This window comes from Crocuta crocuta, unplaced genomic scaffold (assembly GCF_008692635.1).
Source record: "Crocuta crocuta isolate KB4526 unplaced genomic scaffold, BGI_CrCroc_1.0 scaffold41, whole genome shotgun sequence".
NCBI lineage: Eukaryota > Metazoa > Chordata > Mammalia > Carnivora > Hyaenidae > Crocuta > Crocuta crocuta.
The window spans coordinates 17,342,882-17,361,783 of record NW_027529428.1 but is presented as its reverse complement, the minus strand read 5'-3'; the positions used below and the strand labels follow the sequence as shown (position 1 = coordinate 17,361,783).

At 42.1% G+C, this 18,902-nt stretch overlaps 1 long non-coding RNA gene across 1 annotated transcript; it reads left to right on the top strand.

Moving 5' to 3' along the window:
- The first annotated feature begins 9,526 nt into the window (after positions 1-9,526).
- LOC144227640 (uncharacterized) lies at positions 9,527-17,224 on the top strand. The gene is made up of 2 exons (XR_013333988.1): positions 9,527-9,585; positions 16,848-17,224. It is a non-coding gene; the product is annotated as an uncharacterized LOC144227640 (long non-coding RNA).
- The last annotated feature ends 1,678 nt before the right edge of the window (positions 17,225-18,902 follow it).

Here is an 18,902-nt window from a genome sequence, read left to right as displayed (position 1 = left end):
AGCGGCAGCCTCGGACCATATCCAGAGATCCATGTCATGGCTCTAATTCCTAGCACCCGTTTGATTATGGGAGCCTCAGTTCTCCCATCAGGAAGGGGTATCCGAGGGCAACGCTCTGTCTTCGGGACTGCTAGAAAGAACATTTCCAGCTCAGGTGTGAACTGCTGCCAGGAAGCCTGGTTATGTCACATCACCCCGGGATCATAGCAGGCATTGGGTCAGGAAGAGCCTGAGCAGGCTTATCACAGTCAGGTAGTTTCTAGATCTCTAAAATGAACGTATTTAGGGCAAGAAAGACATGCATCCGGAAATCTGAGCTACTGAAAGATTTCACAAGCTACATTTTGAGAACCAAATTGAAGCAGGGAAAATGTCCTGCTTATTGCTAAGAGTTTGAGCCCAAAATGCTATACAAAATTTTTAATCTTATAAAATGTTTGGGGCCTTTGGTGAGCTCTCAGTTAAGGCCTAGTCCAGTGTTTGGTACAACGTGGAATGTGGTACATGGAGCACTGGCTGAAATCTGTATTGCTGTTTTTCCTACAAAGCTACAAAATTAGGATGATGGGGCCAGAATTACGCATTTTTCATAATTAGTGATTAGTGAGCATTTCCAGCCTAGCCTAAAGGCAGTCTGAGGAGTCCCTCTGGCCCCCTTTCTCCTTAGATCCTATCTTTCAGTGTTATAGCTTCCAAACTGAGGAGGGGAGGTGCAAGCATTCTAGAAAAGGAAGGGACCCAGCCAAGTAAATAAAATAATATCAAGTATGAAAATAAAATATTTTTAATGTGCAAATAGTGCAAGGATTAAAAGAAGGAAATAGTTCAAATTTTAGGAAAAATAATTTAAAATATATGAGAAGCATAAACCAAACTAAAATGTAGCATGATTTTGAACTAATGTTAAAGACAAGAAGGAGCACTCTCCTGGCAGAGTAGGAAATACAATCCAATCACACTATTTCCCCCTGGACTAAGCGATACTTTCTCAATACAGTTTATCGGTTTTCAATCCTTAGAGCCAACCTGTGGATAAAACTCAGAACACTTTGTCACAACTGTATGGCAAAATGTAAATGCTAACAACACAAATAAAAGCAAGGCACGTATTCACAGAAGGTGATTTGTATGAGGGGAAAGGCAAGGCAGAGGGGTTGCAGATCACAGCCTCATGCACTGAGAGAACCATGAGATTAAGGTGAAAGTAACACAAGATATAAATAATAATAGTTAATGTTTCTTGAGCTCTCCTGTGTGTTACACACTAAAGGCTACAAATGCAGTATTAGTTGCATTATCACAAGCAACCGCATAAGGTAGAGAAGAATTCTTTCCCCTGGTTTATGGATGAGCAAACAATGGGCACAGGTAGAATGTGGACATTTCGCAGGGGTACAGAGCTAATAAAGGTTGAAGAACAAGGATTCTAATTCAGGCCGTCCATCTCCAGGACCAGGGCTTTCGGCTCTCTGCTACCACTTCCCTCACCAGCAGAATAAGCAAAATTACATGAAATTACAAGAGAGAAGCAGCCAAATTAATTAAATATGATGTATTAGAAAGGAAGAGGGAGGGAAAACAGGTGGAGCGGAGTTTTGTCTTCCTCCATCATGGCAGAGTGGTAAAAGTATTGTTTAAAATGAGTATGAATGATACACCAAGATAAGCATCATGTTTAGAACTAAGGGATTGACATCGAAGTAGCAAAAAACTGTCTCTGGAGAGGGGAACTCAGGAGAAAAGGGCTACGTTTCAGTATAATTCAAGTTGCTATCATGCTTAAGTATTATTTTCATACCGATAAAATATTTCTGTTTATTTAGAAATTGCCTCTAGGGGGCGCCTGGGTGGCTCAGTAGATCAAGCGTCCAACTTCAGCTAAGGTCACTATCTCACATTCATGGGCTCGAGACCCATGTCAGGGTCTATGCTGATGGCTCAGAACCTGGAAGCTTCTTCAGATTCTGTGTCCCCTCTCTCTCTGCACCCCACCCCCCAAATAAACATTAAACAAATTTAAAAAATAGTAATTGCTTCTACTGTGTAAGTGCGTCAAAACATGAAATTTAAGTGGCACTTGGGTGGCTCAGTCGGTTAAGTGTCCAACTTTGGCTCAGGTCATGATCTCACGGTTTGAGTTCAAGCTCTGCATCAAACTCTCTGCTGTCAGCTGGGAGCCTGCTTCAGATCCTCTGTGTCCCTGTCTCTTGGCCCCTCCCAACTCGTGCTGTCTCTCAAAACTAAATATTTAAGCAAACATGAAATTCAAAATCTTCTTTACATCTACCATGTATTTGTTAAATGTTTGTCTTATCAGGATATTACTTTTAGCTTGAAGGCTTTAAAAAATCGGCAGGTATGAATGTTTAAAAGTTGTCTCTGGTAATATTACCAGGCATGGCTGAGAGAGGGTCCAGGACTATTAGAAGCCAGCTGGATTTCAACCCTGCTTCTGAGAGGCAGTTCTGACTACAAAGCGCAGGCGAGTCTCTGCAGTCACAGAGCAGGAGCAACGCCGTGCATTTTTAGGCTCAGTTATCGTAGTTTTCCACATATTTACTTCACGAAAGTAGGCAATTTTATGCTCCTGTTAAAATGAGATCTCCTATTTGAACTGCCTGGTGAAGGGAACTAAAACATTATTGCCTAAGGAACTCATTAATGTAGATATATATCTCCTATCTCCGTCTGTGTATGTATGTATGTAACTATCTACAACAACAATGATTTAAGTTAATTCCTTACCTTATTTTATTTTAGCCTTCCCAAAATCTTGCAAGGTAAACAGGCCATGGAAAAAGCACTGAGTTCACCGAGACACTTGAAAGATGGCTCCACTGCTTGACATTGTGGACCAATAAATGGTGCAGGAAATTCAACCCACGTCTTCTCTGTCCTCCTCTCTTAACTCCCTTTGCTGATTCTATTCCAAGCATATTACNCCTATTTGAACTGCCTGGTGAAGGGAACTAAAACATTATTGCCTAAGGAACTCATTAATGTAGATATATATCTCCTATCTCCATCCGTGTATGTATGTAACTATCTACCTACCTACCTACCTACCTACTATGCCTCTATCCTTATTTATAGAACAAAACAACAACAATGATTTAAGTTAATTCCTTACCTTATTTTATTTTAGCCTTCCCAAAATCTTGCAAGGTAAACAGGCCACGGAAAAAGCACTGAGTTCACCGAGACACTTGAAAGATGGCTCCACTGCTTGACATTGTGGACCAATAAATGGTGCAGGAAATTCAAGCCACGTCTTCTCTGTCCTCCTCTCTTAACTCCCTTTGCTGATTCTATTCCAAGCATATTACTTTATAATTGCTCCCTGAGGATATCAGGTACCTTTCCTCTGAGCTTTTGCAGTGATTATTCCCATTCTCTGGAATGTTCTTCCCTCAGACATTTGTTTTACTCACCTCCCTCTAGCGTGTTCAAATCCCACCTTCCTCGTGAGGCTTATCCTGTTCACTGTTTAAACTGAACGCTGTGATTCTGCGTATAATCTCAATATGCTGCCTTATTCTCCATAACAGTAGTTACTGGCTAACCTATTAGATAATTTGCATGTTTGTATTTCTGCTCCCCTGCACCTAGAATGAAGGCTCCACACAGTCTAGAATTTTGCCCTTTTTACGTCCAGTGGAGATCCAGCAAAACAAGTCTGGGGCAACCAGAACTGGGCACAATTGTAACCTGTGTGATTTGACCCTTTAGTGATTTAGATCAGAGCCGGGCCAGTTACTGAAGAGGATCTCTTCCACTGCATTGAAGCAGCACAATGAATACCAAGAAACTGAAATTTCCAGCAATTACAGAGCAGGTATGTGGTCTTTCTCCCTTCATTCCTCCAGGTTCAAATCTCCTTCCTGGGTGATAAGGGAATGTGTAAGGATGAGTGGCCTAAGTCTAAATAAAATATGAAGACATATGAAAAAACATTTAAACATTTCTTTAAAAAATCATTGAATGGTTTCCTGTGACACATCAGGGGTTATCTGGCCTCTAGTAAGGTCAGAGCGGGGTGAGGGAAGAGCAAAACACAGAGGGACGAGGCAAGGGCGAGTCAGCTCATCTCTCCCTCCTTTGTACCTTTCTTCCTCCAGGACTGTCATCCTTTACATTCAAAATGCAGACTGCGGAAGTCAGCGCAGGCAGCCACTAGCCACTTCCACATCGCAGTCACTGTGGCATGGGAAATTCTGCACCTTTGAATCTAGCTCAGCCCATCACCATTCATTCACACAGGTTAACTCTGAATGGTTAGCTCTTTGTCTACTGTTGAGTCAAAAAGACACATGAGCAAAGGCAGATTAATAAGAACAAAGTTTTATACACGTGTGTGTATACGTACACACTGTGGGAATGATAAGGCCCATCGAGGCAAATAGGTCGGGGAGGCCACTACGGAGAGCAGGGGTGTCCTGCCGTTCCAAAACCAGAGAAAACCGGCCCAGAGCTTGGGTCAGCCAAGTTCACGGTCACACCAGAGACGGCACAGTTGATGATTTATGCAGCTTTCTTCTTTTTTCCACCGCTGGAACTTCTTGAACCTGGTGTCGTTCTGGAGTAGTTCTAAACTGGGGCTCATGTGCCCTTTGCCCTCCAATACTCACACATGCACAGATATACACAAAAATACACATGTGCACCCTATGCACACACTTGCTGTATGAGGAGATCAGATTAAGTTTCACTTAAAGGGGTTGGGCCCTTTTGAAGTCTATTTCTGGTTATATATAATTTGCAACGGAATATTTGGTTCTTATTTGTTGAGATGCATGACGAGAGAAAGGAATTGTTTGGTGGCTCTGATGAAGCCCTAGGCGGGTGATGAAGGAGCTCTAGCCGTGCCCAGAGCACAGGCACAGTTGACCAGAACAAACACAGTGCTTGCTCCTCCAGAGGAGCCCAAGTTCTGTTTAAAATCTCATGGTGCTCTCACCCATCACACCACCAGCACTGTGCTTATGGGGGACACACGCTCTGTGTGCGGATGAGGGACCAGATGTGTATCCAGTCATAGCAGGCATGGAGCTCTTTGCCAGAGCACCAGCTGTGCTAGGGGTAAGAGAGCTCCCAGGAACTTGGGGGGGGGGGTTGGGGGGGTGCTGACACAGAGCCCTGCCATCATGGGTATGATACTGTCTACCTCTGCTGCAGCACGTGATGCATCTGCATTGGCTCGGCCGCAATTATTCTGCTGTGAGGCAAGAATACCAGGTCCCGCCATCATGGGAATGACGTCGTCCCCTCCCACCTACTGTCTGTCTGCTGGGCAGGTGAACCGCCGTTTCTTGGGAGGTAGGTGGTACTACCAGTGGGTCCAAGCACAGAGTTGGTGCCGCGACTTGCATTTCAATCGAGGCAGTGTGGCCCGGCAGGCTGCAGGGGCTCTGTGGCAGGTGAACACACACATCTCTTGACACAAGGGTCTTCCCCACAGTAGTGGCTCTTCCACGTGGAGCAATTTGTTTTGTGTAGATGGGTCCTCCGTGTGCTTACGGGTACGGGAAACAGCTGAATCTCCATCTTTGGGAACAGCATGGCCCTCTCCCACTCCTCCACCACCTGGGTTTTTGGCAGTTGACCCCTGCTGCTCAGGTTAAAGGGGGAGGCTGGCTGATCTCCTGACGAGCACCCCTTCTCCAGGATGGCAGCACTTTCACATGGGGGCCGTCGTCTTTGCCTGGATGAGCCCCCAGGACACTTACAGGCCATGGAGACTGGAGAGCCTCCACCTGTGGGAAGGCTGGAGTCCTGGCCCACTGCACCACTGCCTGGATTTAAAGGTGGGTCCCCAGTGCCTGCACTGAAGCTGGAACTAGGTTTCAAGCCTGTTTCTCTTTCCTGGATTGATATTGTCCCCGACAGGCTGATGCTTTTCACCGGACACTCCCTTTGTTGATGTCTCCTGCATACGGGGCAGCATGGGGTTGGGTGGGAGAGCACGGCTGCAGCTGTATGAGGCACGTCATCGCTGGCAGAGCCGTTCGAGCAGGTGACTCCATGGCCTTCAGGGGAGGAGTTCATCAGAGTCTTGTGGGTGTCCTTCCTCAAAGTGTCCTCTGGAGAACCGGCATTCAGGTCCAAAGGTGCAGGGCTGCACTGCCGGGAGCCGAGACTTCACGGTGTATGACCGCAGACATGGGGTGTCCTGTCCCCACCATCCCGCCCTTGGGTCTCTACAAGATCCACCATGTTTTCTCTGTGATCTTTTTGGGCCATTTCCATCCCATTTGGGCACAAAAGTGGGAGGGACCTGGATGGGCCCAGCTCGCAGCCTCGTCTCCAGTCTCAGATGGCAAAAGCTGGAGAGTTAATTTTCGCCCCGGAGGAGGGATTCTTAAGGCTCTGAGTGCCCAAGCATCATCGAATTAGATGACAGCACAGCGTTATTTCGGAGGGTTCCTCCAGTTCACCAAAGGGAAGATGCCCAGACAGGTCCATGCAGCCTGCGGGATGGGCTACCGCCTCCTCGGCTCCACAGGAAAGCGAGCTGACAAAGGCCTGCGATCCCGGTGGGAGAGCCTGCGCCCAGGGCCCAGCAGGTGAAGGAGCAGCGGGCTGGCCCCTGCCAGCTGGTGGATGGGCATCACGGGCGGGGCGGACCAGGGCGGATCACGGCCAGGTAGGGCGGGGCGGGGGCGGAGTGGGAAACGTAGACACTGAGGTGATTGCCCANTGGGCCCCACTGAGGCGCCCCTGGGACACGTCCCAAAGCAGGGCGCGCACGCGCAGTGCGGCAAGAGCCCACCGCTCAGGCGGAGGGGAGGCCCCAGAGCCCCGCCCCTTCGGCTCCCGCGCCTGGGACTTCCGGTCGCCAGTTGGGGGCTCTAAGGTGCCCGTTGCGCTTGTCCGGTACGCCCGTTGGCACGTGTACGCAGCCAGCAAGGCCGCCGATGGGGACCGTACAGGGGTGCAGGGCTCCTCGGGCTCCTCAGCGCCTCGGTGTGTGTCGCCAGCCTTTCCTCCAGGAGGGACGAGCTCTCGGGGGCGCCCCACGCTGCGAGGGAGCGGCCCGCTGCCCCCGGACCCTCTCTGCCTCCCTGCGGGGCTTCGAGCCAGGTGCGTCCTCGCCGGGGCTGCCCAGGCTTTCAGCATCGCCCCCCAGATGGCAGCAGTTCCCACGCCAATGCGTGACCTGACTGCATGCTGCGCCCCAAGACCTCCCTTCCCGGCAGGCAGGTTCTTGCTTTCTTCCTTTTGAGGAATTTGGCAAAACAACATTTACAATTTAGACCAGCCCTCAGGTCACACAGGCGGTGGTGGCTGTGCCAGGTAGTGACTCCCAGAGCTCTATCTCTGGACTGCGGTGCCTCCTTACCTTATATGCATCACGGGGCACCATGTTTTCTTTCTCTCTTTCCTAGTTCTGAGGGTGCTTAACGTGCTGCCATATGTACAGTGAGCAGAGGCACTGCCACAGACCAGGCCTTCCTGGAGCAAAAGCTCAATTCATAAATTAATCAGGGACCACAGTGGGTTCTGGTCTCAGAAGACGTAGGGCATGGGCCACCAAGGGGAAGCGTCGCACCATCCCACATCTGTGAGCCCTGTGCCTACATTTTCTCTTTGGTCTACTCGGAAGAATCCAAATATGTCATATGTAAAGACTGTATGTAAATATATCAAGATTATATTCCAGATACGTTGTGGTCTACTTGGAAGAAATTCACTTGTGGATTATTCCATATGGATTAGAAGCCAGTTTCTCTGGCCTCTAGGAATATGTCTAGTAAGGCATCACACTAATGTCTAGAAAGCAAATATGTTGTTTATTGTAAGTTAAGAGTGGGGCAATGTATCGGATTAAAGAAAAGTCAACCCAATTTGGTCGTTGTCAGCATGCCGGCCACGTTCATTCTTCACCTCACATTGTTGGCACTTAAACAGAATTCTAGAGATCCTTATGACCAAGCGGGGAGAGATATGAATGGGGGTTGGCAAGAGAAACCTGTATTATTGTCTGGAGCTGGAAGCTTCAGCATGAGGAAGAAGGTTTGAAAAATCTTGGCCTACATGTGGCTTTACCTAGTTTGAATGTCGATTCTGTGGCTTACTTCATTGAGCTGTTTTCTCTCTGACGGGACTGGATGTTACATATCCGGGACATGACGTGCATAAGTTTCAGAACCAAGAATCCTATAGATCAGTAAAACATATACATTAAAAAGTTACATCTATACACACACACAGTAAAATCTTGGATTATGAGTAATTTGTTTCGCAGGTGTTCTGCAAGATGAATAGACATTTCTGATAAATTTTAACTTGATACATGAGTGATGACTTGCAATACAAGGAGTACATGATGCCAAACACCACATGACAATTGAGCTAATGCTTCTCTCTCCCTCTTTCTCTTTCTCTCTCTGTCAGTCTCTCTATTTCTCTGAGGATTGTGGGTGATCGTCTCCCATGCTCCGATGCTCTGTCTCAGGGCATGTTTTTTTTTTGCAGAAATCTGATTTTTCAGGACATTGGAAGGCGTCCACAACTGGTACTGCTGGATTTTTTTGTCACGTCAAAGCACCTACGGGCAGTCCTTTGCTTTTCCATACAAGAGTGAGCTTAGGAATACTCTGGTTTCTCTTCAGATCGTATAAATCTTTCACCTTTTACTAAAGAGTGAGCTTAGGAATGCTTGGCTTCATTCTAGGTCAGGCTGCCTGCAGATATAGAACCTTTCCTCTGCTGCCTTATTGCCAGTTACATAAAGCATATGACAAGAGCTTATTAATACTGTAGTGTAGTCAATGTTCATTAGCGATAATGAAACTCATCCTACACAATAACCCTTTTCTCTCTTGTCTCCTTTGCACCAGCCACGAAGGTTTTCAAAGGTAAGTACAGGTTAATTTGTTTATTTTTCTTTATATTTTGTATTTTCTTTTTTATTTTGTATTGTAGTGCAGTATTGTAATGAGTTTTATATTAAGATTTTTGGGTTTTAGAACAAATCATCTGAGTTTCCATTATCTGTTATGGGGAAATTGGCCTTGATAGACAAGTGCTTTGGATTACAAGCATGTTTCCGAAACAAATTATGCTCATGATCCAAGGCTTTACTGTACTTTTTTCTCATATTTAAAATAGCACTGGGCATAATTCACATATTACAAAATTAGCTTTAGTGCTCTGGTTATGAGAGCTTTTATAGTATGTTAGAGCAAACCTGGACTTCCATTCCCAAGAAACGTGGGGGTTGGTGGGACACAAAAGGTTTTGCTCAGACCCTAATTGTGTTTGGAAAAAAAACCCAAACTATTATAAGCCTTTTCTAATCTAAGAGCAAAAATGATTTCCAGATAAGATATTTCACCAAAGTCCTTTGATATCATTTGAGTTCAGTATGGAACAGTTTCTTGGTTGTGTTTGAACAGAAACAACAAGCTTGTACAAATTTGGGACAAAGATTTCTTACAAGAACTCTGAAAAAGATGTGGATGTCAGATATATCTGAAAAGAATAAATGACAATCATGTTATTTCCATCGTTTTATTTCCCAGGGAGGAAAAAATTAAGCACATGATGCGTGTTGGGGCTTCAGGACAATACGAGGAAATTTGGGTAAGGTTATCCCAGAAAAATCTCCCTCTTGACTTCTCTTGTCAAATGGGAGTAGACAGATAGGATTCTTTTTTGGAATATAGACCATTCTCGTACTTGTCCTTAGAGGCAAAATATATTAGGTGGCAAGTGGTTATTCTGAGATAATTTGCCTGGGCAGAAGCAAACATGTTGAGACAGAACTTAAGACAAAATATTTTTAAATGATTAAGTTAATAAAAATATTTTGATAATAACCACAAAGTATAGTTGCCAGGAAGATTATTTCTCATTTGACAATTTATGAAGCAACAATCTCCAGTTATAATCCATGAAGCCATGAGTGTGTTGTCTTGGATGGAGTTGGTAGTAGTGACAACCAGAAATGACACCCTGTGGTTCAACGCTGGGTGTTGGGATACAGCAAAGGCAGTACTAAGAGCAAAGTAAATTGCACTTCAGGCCTATTTCAAGAATCTACAAAAAGCACAAACACAAAATCTAACAGCACACCAAGGAATAGAAGCAGAGTAGCAAGAGCACCCCAAACCCAACAGAAGAGAAATAATAAAGATTAGGACAGAAATAAACAATATAAAATCCAAAGAAACAATTGAACAGATCACTGAAATCAAGAGTTTTTTGTTTTTTTTTTTTGAAAAAATAAACAAAATTGATAAACCCCTACCCAGGCTTCTAGAAAAGAAAAGAGAGAGCACCCAAACTGACAAAATCGTGAATGAAAATGGATTTATTACAAGCAATCCCTCAGAAATACAAGTAATTATCAGGAAATACTATGAAAAACTGTATGCCAACCAACTGGACAACCTAGAAGAAATGGACAAATTCCTAAACACACACTATCAAAATTCAAACGGGAAGAGATAGAAAATCTGAACAGACCCATGACTAGTGAAGAAATTGATTCAGTTATCAAAAATCTCCCAACAAATAAGAGCCCTGGGCCAGATGGCTTCCCTGGGGAATTCTACCAGACATTTAAATCAGAATTAATACATATTCTCAAGCTATTCCAAAAAATAGAAATGGAAGGAAAACTTCCAGACTCATCCTATGAAGCCAGCATCGCTTTGATTCCCCAACCAGACAGAGACCCAGTAAAAAGAGAGAACCACAGTCCAATACCCTTGATGAATACAGATTCAAAAATCCTCAACAAGATGCTTGTAAATCGAATTCAGCAGCATCTAAAAAGAATTATCCACTATGACCAAGTGAGATTCATTCTTGGGTTACAGGGCTGGTTCAATATTCACAAATCAATCAATGTGATATATCACATTAACAAAAGAAAATATAAAAACCATATGATCCTGTCAATAAATGCAGAAAAAGCATTTCACAAGATACAGCATCCTTTCTTAATAAAGACCCTTGAGAAAGTCGGGATAGAAGGAACTTAAACATCATAAAAGCCATTTATGAGAAGTCCACAGCTAATATCATCCTCAATGGGGAAAAATTGAGAGCTTTCCCACTGAGATCAGGAACACAACATGGATGTCCACTCTCACCACTGTTGTTTAACATAGTGCTGGAAGTCCTAGCATCAGCAATCAGACAACAAAAGGAAATAAAAAGCATCAGAATTGGCAAAGATGAAATCAAACTTTCACTTTTGCAGATGACAAGATACTCTAGGTGGAAAACCTGACAGACTCCACCAGAAGCCTACTAGAACTGATCCATGAATTCAGCAAAGTCGCAGGGTACAAAATTAACATACAGAAATCACTGCATTTTTATACACCAATAATGAAGAAACAAAAAGAGAAATTAAAAAAAAATCCCATTCACAATTGCACAAAAAAACATAAAATACCTAGGAATAAGCCTAACCAAAGATATAAAANTATGGAACCACAAAAGACCCCGAATAGCCAAAGTAACACTGAAGAAGAAAACCAAAATGGGAGGCTTCACAATCCCAGATGTTAGCCTGTACTACAAAGCTGTAGTCATCAAGACAGTATGATATCGGCACAAAAACAGACACATAGACCAGTGGAATAGAATAGAGAATCCAGAATTAGACCCACAAATGATGGGCAATTAATCTTTGACAAAGGACGAAAGAGTACCCAATGGAAAAAAGACAGTCTCTTTAACAGATGATGCTGGGAGAACTGGACAGCAACGTGCAAAAGAATGAAACTTGATCACTTTCTTACACCATGAACAATAATAAACTCAAAATGGATGAAGGACCTGAATATGAGTCAGGAAACTATCAAAACCCTAAAGGAGAAAGCAGGAAACAACCTCCTTGATTTCAACCGCAGCAATTTCTTACTTGACACATCCCCAAAGGCAAGGGAATAAAGAGCAAAAATGAACTACTGAGACCTCATTAAGATAAAAAGGTTCTGCACGGCAAAGGAAACAATAAAACTAATAAGGAACTGACAGAATGGGAAAAGATAGTTGCAAATGACATATCAGATAAAGGCCTAGTATCCAAAATCTATAAGGAACTCACCAAACTCCACACCCGAAAAGCAAACAATCCAGTGACGAAATGGGCAGAAGACATGAGCAGACATTTCTCCAAAGAGGACATCCAGATGGCCAACAGACACATGAAACAATGCTCAATGTCACTTATCATCAGGGAAATACAACTCAAAACCACACTGACATACCACCTCATGCCCGTCTGAGTGGCTAAAATGAACAAATCAGGAGACTATAGATGCTGGAGAGGATGTGGAGAAACAGGCACCCTCCTACACTGTTGGTGGGAATGTAAAGTGGTGCAAANGAGCGAAATAAGTCAGGCAGAGAAGGACAGATACCATATGTTTGCACGTATAGGTGGAACAGGAAGACTATGGGGGAGGAGAGGGGGAAAAGATAGTGGGGGAGAGGGAGGGAGGCAAACCATGAGAGACTCTTGAATGCTGAGAACAAGCTGAGGGCTGATGAGGGTGGGGGAGAGGAATGAAGGGGATATCAACACATTCTCAGGGAAGCAAAACTAAGAAAATTTGCTACCAACAGACCTATCCTGAAAGACTGTCAAATGAAGCTCTCGAAATAGAAAAGAAATGAAAGCAGCTGGAACTTTGAAACATCAAGAAAAAAGGAGAATGATACACAAAAGTGTGAGTACATACAAAAGGCTTTCCCTCTCCTCTTGAAATTTCTACATTATGTTTAATTGTTGACACAAAAATTATAATATTGTGTGAGTCTTCATACATATAGAAGAAATATTTGACAACTGTAGTACAAACAAAGGAGAAAGAACGTTTTCTACATTCCATCTGAACGGATAAAATGGCAGCACCAGGAGGATGAGAGGAGTCACGTACATACGTGTCATGTAACAGCTAGGGAGAACCCTGAGAGGCTATGCAAAGAGATGCACTCAAAAACACTATATAAATCAAAATAGACTCTGAAAACTATTCAGGTAAACCATAGGAGGGCAGGAAACAGAAAACAGAAGAGCAAAAACAAACACAAAAAAATCAAAAAGCAGATTTTAACCCTCTCATGTCAATAGGATGTTACATATAAATGGTTATGAATACATCAATTTAAAGACAAAGATTGGCAGAGTGGATTAAAAAGCATGATTCAACTATATGCTGTCTATGGTAAACTCACTTTAAATATAATAATATAGGCACATTAACATTAAAGGACTATATCATGCAAACATTAATCAAAGGAAAGGAGGGGCTTAATTAACATCAGATAGAGTACACTTAATGGGAAATAAAATTTCTAGAAACAGGGATGTTAAATGATAAAAGGGTCAGCCCATCAAGAAAACATAGAAACTCTAGATATGTATCCACTGAAAAACTGCGTCAACATCCATGAAAGACAAACTGGTAGAGTTACAAGGAAATAGACAAATCCACATTCATCGTTGAAGATTCCAAAAACGTACTGTCAGCATTTCGATAGAACTTTTAGACAGAAAGGCAGCAAGGATGTAGAAGAACGTAACAAGGATACCAACCAATGGGACCTAACTAACATTTACATGACACTCTACCCAGAAACAGAATACACTTTATTTAAACAGAATACACAAGATAACCCATATCTTATGATACAAAACAAATCTCAACAACTCATAAATACCTGGCATTATTCAGAGCGTTTTCTCTGGCTATGGTAAAATCAAAATAGACATCCATGACCAAAATTACAGACAATTCTCTAAACACTTGTAAACTAAACAGTACACTCCTGAATAATACATAGATCCGAGAGGAAATCATGGGAAGGAATTAAAAAAATACGCCTAACCAAATGAGGAAAAAAATATATCAAAATTTGGGAGAGTAATTAAAGCAAGGCTGAGAGTCAACATCTCAAGACTAAATGTATACATTAGAAAAAGGAAAATGTCTCCAATCAATACTCAAAAGCTCATGTCTCAAGAATGTAAGAAAAGAGCAGAGAAAACTGGAAAAAGGAAATAATAAAGAGCGGAAATTCATGTGATTGGACACAGAATTACAAAGAAAATCAATGAAATGAAGAGTTGGTTCTTTGAAAGGTTGAGTAAAATTAACAAACATCTAGCAAAATGGACAATAAAAAAGAGAGCGAGAAAGCACAAAGTATCAACATCAGGTATTGGACAGGAGATGCCCACTATAGACATTGCAGATATTACAAGCTCAATAATAAAGAAATAATATGGACAACTCCACACAAATTTGACAGATAAAATGAGAGAATTTCTCACAAAAGCACAAACTAACACAACTCACCCAATATACAAAGGATAATTTGAATAGCTTGAAACAGCTAAGTAAGATTTGTAATATGAGACTCTCAAAAAAGAAATCTTCAGATCCAAATGGCTTCACTGGAGAACTTTATCAAATACTGAGAAGTGAATTCAACACAATCTATTGAAGTAAATAGAATAAGAAGTGACACCCCCTAACTCATTTAATGAAGCTCGTGTTACTCTGATTTTGAAACCAGAAAAAGACAGTGTAACAGAAGAAAACTGTAGACAAATATCCTCAAGAAGAGACACAAAAAGCCTTAAAAGACACACAGGATCTCCGTATTATGTTTCACAACAGCATGTGAACCTTCTCAATATATTCATCAGAAAAAAAGATTAAACAAAACTCGTTAGTCTAACGCACGAGGCCCATGAAAAAATAGCCTGTATTGTTTTGTTATGTTTACTTTGAAACACAGTCACGGATTATTACCTGTGTGCTTATATTGGGTGAACTTAACAAGAAAATATATCAAAATGAACGTTTTTCCTACAGTTAAGTAAGTCTATTTTGTGTAATTGACACAATAAATAATCTAAATTCAGAAAAAAAATAAGATAAACAGGCTGTTAATGTAGCACCACTGGACATATTTGATTAAGTAATGCACTCTTGTCAACTTTTTTTTTTTTTTAAATGTTTTATTTATTTCTAGGAGAGAGAGAGAGAGACAGCGTGAGCAGGGGAGGGTCAGAGAGAGAGGGATTCACAGACTGAAACAGGCTCCAGGCTCTGAGCTGGCAGTCAGCACAGAGCCCGACGCGGGGCTCGAACCCACGAACCGCGAGACCATGACCTAAGCGAAAGTCGGACGCTTAACCGACTAAGCCACCCAGGCGCCCCTCTTGTCAACTTTCCAAAAGAAAGAGTCATAGTCCTGGTGTGATGGGAGATATGATGGGAGATCCTGGCCCACCGAGTTGTATCACATTAACAACAATCCCCAAAGGATTCACAACGATTTCTATCATGTAGCCCAGGACACTGGTTTTCTTAAACACAAAAGTGACACACTTTTCCCTCTTTCAATAAAAAGGATGTGTTAACCTTCACTTTAAAACAACAGCAACAAAGTCAACTTTCTTTTAGCCGTCAGGAAAAATACCATTCAGTGAAACTGTGAAGTTAATAAAGAAATACACCTTTAAATTTATAACCGACAGCCATCAGGGTCCTTTATTTTCAGGAAGGTGAGAAATCGTGGTTAGTTGCTTTATTCTCACTTTGAAAGAGCACAAAGTTCATAAATAATACGCTCAGGTGCAGCCAGCAAGTGCTCCAAATTTCTTGAAGCATCTGTCATTGCCAAAGCAATGCCCTGTTCCAGGTGTAGATTATTCCTGATGATTTATACATATTCTGAAACTCCCTCTAAAAGAGTCTGAACCATGGATGACAAATGTCTCTGCTCCTTCTTGGAACAAAGGATATGTGTCATTTAACTGACTTCTACCATTGTTTCCTCTGATGTGAGCATCCTTTGGCTGGATATCATATTCTCGAAAGAATAAACTATAGGATTCCACAAAGAAATGTAAGTGATGAAAATACCACTTCATAGCTATGTATTCTTAAAGGGATCACTAAATATTTTGGAGATAGAGAATTTCTGTCTATATACATATATACAGACATGCATGGGGTCGAGAGAGACAATAGTGTTCCTTATTACATCTGATAGATTCATGGAGAGCAATTGTAGAGTCTATTTACTAAGTTCTTCAGGAGTACAAATTGGACCAAGCATAATTTTTACACTTTTCTTGTGTTGATGTAAACTCAAAACATTAAAAATATAACTCTAGAGATATATAGGGTGAACACACGCCCAAGAATTGTCTACTCAATAGTGAGAGAATGATAGATAATATGGTAAAACACATTCAATGGCATTTGAGAAAATGGGTATTTATAACCATCTTTTATAAGTACGCTACAATAAGATTTCTAGACATAAAGCAAGCTGATATCCTGCAGGACGATAAAACAATCAAGCAGATTATCCCTTTCAACCTAGACAGAAATCACTAGCTTTTCTAGAAGACACAATTCTGGAAATTAACATATAACTTCACAGAGTCTGGGCTCAACTCAAACAGTAAGCAGCAAAGTCAAAAACATCCTTAGCAAATTAAATGATCCTTGTATATGAAAAATGCGGATTAAACAATGCTCTAATAGAACACTGAAGGGACATGTCGTCTCCTTCAGCCTTATTTCAAGTTTGGACAAGGTTTCCTAACACTGTGCTTTGTACTATTCATGTATAATGTCACTATTAATAAACCTGTATCCTAGTTAGCTTCATAAGGTGATGGAAACAAACAAAAAATTCTGATGAAAATCCTTAATGACCAGAGGCAGATTACATTCTTTTGGACTTCTACTCCAGTGCTATTCGAGTTATTTAAGTTTATATGGAACAGAGTCCTCCGTTCAGCAGTATTAGATGATCAATCAGAGTTCACTTGTAAAATTATTGTCCTCTCCCCCTAGGTTTTCATTCGGCTTATGTCCACAAAGAACCAGCATGCACAACCAGCCACCCTTGCTTGAGTCCTCGGAAGCAAGAAGAGCGAACAAATAGAAAAGCAGTTCAGCCAACTAAAAACAAGGGGAAACCTTTCAAACAAGGGCAAGCAAATGGCCTGGGGGAGAGTCTCTAGCCCGAGTCACACAGTGGCTCTACGGACCCGACAGCAGCTGGTTCCAGAGCACACAGTGACCGTTACGGCTCGTGCATGCATGTAACTGGGAACCCCACTGACACAGGGCAGGTGTTTCAAACAGCATGATCCATAGACATACGTAACCAGAAAACGTAGTTCAGAGCCCAGTTCAGAGACACAACACAGAAAGTTACTAATTGTTAACTTTTCCATTAATTTTTTTAAAATCTTGGGTAAATAAGGATTTTTTTAAATGCTTATTTTTGAGAGAGAGCATAAGGATGGGAGGGGCAGAGAGAGAGGGAGACACAGAATCTGAAGCAGGCTCCAGGCTCTAAGCTGTCAGCACAGAGCCCAACGTGGGGCTCGAACCCACAAACCACGAGATCATGAGCCAAAGTTGGACGCTTACCCAACTGAGCAACCCAGGTGCCCCTAAAGTTTTTTTTTTTAAGATAACATTAAGCATTGAAGTTTCTATCATCTGAGAGCCAGATGGAGGGTTACTAAAATGGTGTGAGTTTCTTTTTTTTTTTGAAAGCTTCCTTCAAGTTCTAACTTAACCAGAACAAATCCCTTTATTTCTCTCGACCTCAATTTCTTGATTTCTTTAATACCTTTTTATGCTGAATATGTTTATTTGAGGAAATGCAGAGTTAACTAAAATGCTATACGAAGATTGGTCACTATATTTAACTTCTGCCTTTAAGCCCAAACCATGTGAAGATGTCTGTACTAAGAAGGCATGGTCAATTTAAAGTCTACAAAAAAAAAAAGATCAGTCTTAAGAAAATTTATTCAATTTATGTCACAAATTTAAAAAACATAATAGTTTATTTAAAGAGCATGCCTTTTGAAAAGCATAATCAGGAGTCAAGTCAGAGACAGATTCTGATTATAAACCAAAGTGAGGAACTTACACTTTTTTTTTCCTTCAAGTCTTCATTTATTTATTTTTTTAATGCTTTATTTATTTCTGAGAGAGAGAGAGAGACAGCGTGAGCAGGGGAGGGTCAGAGAGAGACAGAGTACAGAATCTGAAATAGGCTCCAGGCTCTGAGCTGTCAGCACAGAGCCCGAGGTGGGGCTTGAACCCACGAACTGTGAGATCATGACCTGAGCAGAAGTCGGATACTTAATGGACTGAGCCACCCAGGCGCCCCTCAAGTCTTCATTTAAATGCTAGTTCCTTAACCTATCATGTAATAATAGTTTCAGGAGTAAAATTTAGTGCTTCATCACTTACATGTAACACGCAGGGCTCATCAAGTCACTTTTGCTTTCGTATCCATTTCTGAAATATCTAATATTTGCATAGAGGATAAATGGCCACTGGAGAGAATTGTTGAAGCATGGATTTGGATGTCGAGAGCCAGTTTTACTCCAGGGATTTCTGACAAGTCCTGAACACAAGCGCTGTGATTCAGTGAAGAAAGGGCAGCCTTGATTGGCTTCACTGGCCACTGACAAGGTCACCAAATTACTAATTAGCTTTTGTTGTTGTTTTTTTTAATGTTTGTTTATTTTTGAGAGAGAGACAGAGTATGAGTGGGAGAGGGGCAAAGAGAGAAGGAAGCACAGAATCTGAAGCAGGCTCCAGGCTCTGAGCTGTCAGCACAGAGCCCGATGTGGGGCTCGAACTCACAAACCATGAGATCATGACCTGAGCCGAAATCAGACACTTAACCGACTGAGCCCCCCAGCACCCCTGCATTTGTTGTTCTTATGTAGTTTATTCCACAGATCATCTGACACAGGTTATTCCCTTGACCTCTAAGAGTCATCGTCACCTAGGAAAAATATGTGGGGTGCGCTAACCCATAGCTGTGCCCTTTCCTGTTTTCAAACAGATCCTCAGGCAGCAAATATTTGTTTTCTTCCT